Here is a 2043-nt window from a genome sequence, read left to right as displayed (position 1 = left end):
CACGAAGCCCCTCCGCAGCACAGCGTTCTCCCCCTGCCCCTCCCGGGGACCCCCCCCGCCCCCCCCCACCACCATCATCACCTCCTGGGGGGGGTGACCCGGGGGCGCGCGCCCGTTCCCCTGGTTCCCCTGGGGGGGTCCGTTGCCGTGTGGGGGTCCGTAGTTGTTGCCCCACCCGTTGGGCTGGTGGGGGTGGGGGGTCCCGGGCCCCCCCCCTCTCTCCCTGTCTCCGCCCATCCTTCTCTCCTGTTCTGAGTGGACGGTGGACGGAGGGGGCGTGTCCATGACGTCCAGCCCGTTGGCCTCAGGGTGCGTGGGGGGGTCGTTGCGGGGGTGGTTGCGGGGGTCGTTGCGGGGGGTCTCGGGGGTGTTGGTCACCATGGTGTGGGTCAGCTCTGCTGTGGGCGTGGTCTCTAAGCTCCTGTGTGGAGAGGAAAGACAGGCTTAGGATGCGGTTCCCTTGTGTGTACCTCTGTGTAGGTGTGTGTGTGTGTGTGTGTGTGTGTGTGTACCTCTGTGTGTGTGTGTGTGTGTGTGTGTGTACCTGTATGTGTGTGTGTGTGTGTGTGTGTGTACCTCTGTGTGTGTGTGTGTGTGTGTGTGTGTGTGTATCTGTCCCTGTGTGTGTGTGTACCTCTGTCCAGGCTGTATCTGGACCCTGGCAGCGTGGTTCATAGCGCTGACCCAGTCCTCCTGCTCCTCCAGGGTGTCGGAGCTGAAGTAGTACGTGCGCGTGCCTGCGTGCTCAGCCTGCATACAGAACACAACAACAACCCCTCCCTTAGTAACCCCTTCCTCCTCCTCCTCCTCTTCCTCGTACCACACCTGCAACACACAGAGGAAACACAACGTTAGACTTTAGCCTTCATCATCATCAACAACAATAACAGAAGCATCATTATCTTCAGCAGCGTCATCCTCTTCATCATCATCACCTCATGCAAACAAACGGTTGAACACACCCAGGTCTCAGGCACATGCATCATGTGACCACAGCAGCCAGGCTTCCTCTCTCAGTGAGACGTTGCATTGATCCTAAGGATCAATAGGCAACAGCCATGTCATACATAATGTAGTAGCATGGTTAGAGGAAGCTTTGTCACCAGTTAAACAGCAGTTTGAACTGATCGATCGTATCGATGTTTTGGTTTACAGAGACATGCGCTCTACAGCACGTTCAGAGACATGCGTAAACACACGGTCAGAGTGTGTCTGTTCACTGCCTTAGTGATGACTGTGGAGGGGTTGAATGGAACAATTCATGCCAGTCATATGAAGTCATTCAGGAGAGGATGAACGTCATGCAACATGTCTCCCATCGACACGCCTGTGGTACTTTGTAGCCAGTATGTTTCTTTGCTGATCCAAAATAGACCACAGCTCTTCACTTTACACATGGGCATGCAACACTTGACTGTGTATGCGTGTTTGACTCTGTGTGTTTGACTCTGTGTGTGTGTGTGTGTGTGTGTGTGTGTGTGTGTGTGTGTGTGTGTAACATCTCAGCCAACACCCCTGACGTTGTGGTGGTTAATGAGAGTAGTAGAGAGGTGTTAATTCTAGAGGTTGGCTGTACCTTCGACCACAGCCTGGAGGAAGCCTTTTTAACCAATTTGCTGAAATATCAGCACCTCAAGCTGAACATCTCACAACTAGGCTACAGATGTCATCTTTTATTTTTGTATTTTTGGCAGCCTGGGTCATGTTCACAAGCTGGTGGTTAGGGGCCTTTAGATGGCCCACATCTCCAAGAGAAAGGCTAAACAGTTAGCACGGTATTGCTCTATATCTGCTATTATCGGTAGCCGCTCAATATGGAGACGGCGATGTTTTTTGTACCCTTAGAGTAGATACTGTTTTACAGTAATGCTATTGTATCTGTTAACCCACATTTGAAACATCCTCTGTGTTAATATTGTATGTGTACGGTGGTCGCTGTACAGTCACAAACGTAAATTAATGACTCCCAATGAACTGATTGCACTGTGTTTATGTCCTTAATGCACTTTGTATTGATGTGGACATAAATAAAGCATTTAAAAT

The 2043-nt window shown here is 51.5% G+C and overlaps 1 pseudogene across 1 annotated transcript in view; it reads right to left on the bottom strand.

Moving 5' to 3' along the window:
* Positions 1-825, bottom strand: part of LOC308175297 (pleckstrin homology domain-containing family A member 6-like) — an 11641-nt pseudogene extending 10816 nt beyond the window's left edge. The window contains exons 1-2 of the transcript XR_013938002.1: positions 635-825; positions 1-421 (exon numbers count right to left, since the gene is read on the bottom strand). The exon at positions 1-421 is cut by the window's left edge and continues 107 nt beyond it. The product of XR_013938002.1 is annotated as a pleckstrin homology domain-containing family A member 6-like (transcript). The remainder of the gene's footprint in view (positions 422-634) is intronic.
* Between the last annotated feature and the right edge of the window lie 1218 nt (positions 826-2043).

This window comes from Nansenia antarctica (genome assembly GCF_963989245.1).
Source record: "Nansenia antarctica genome assembly, contig: SCAFFOLD_656, whole genome shotgun sequence".
Classification (NCBI taxonomy): Eukaryota; Metazoa; Chordata; class Actinopteri; order Argentiniformes; family Microstomatidae; genus Nansenia; species Nansenia antarctica.
This window is presented reverse-complemented; position numbering and strand designations above follow the sequence as displayed.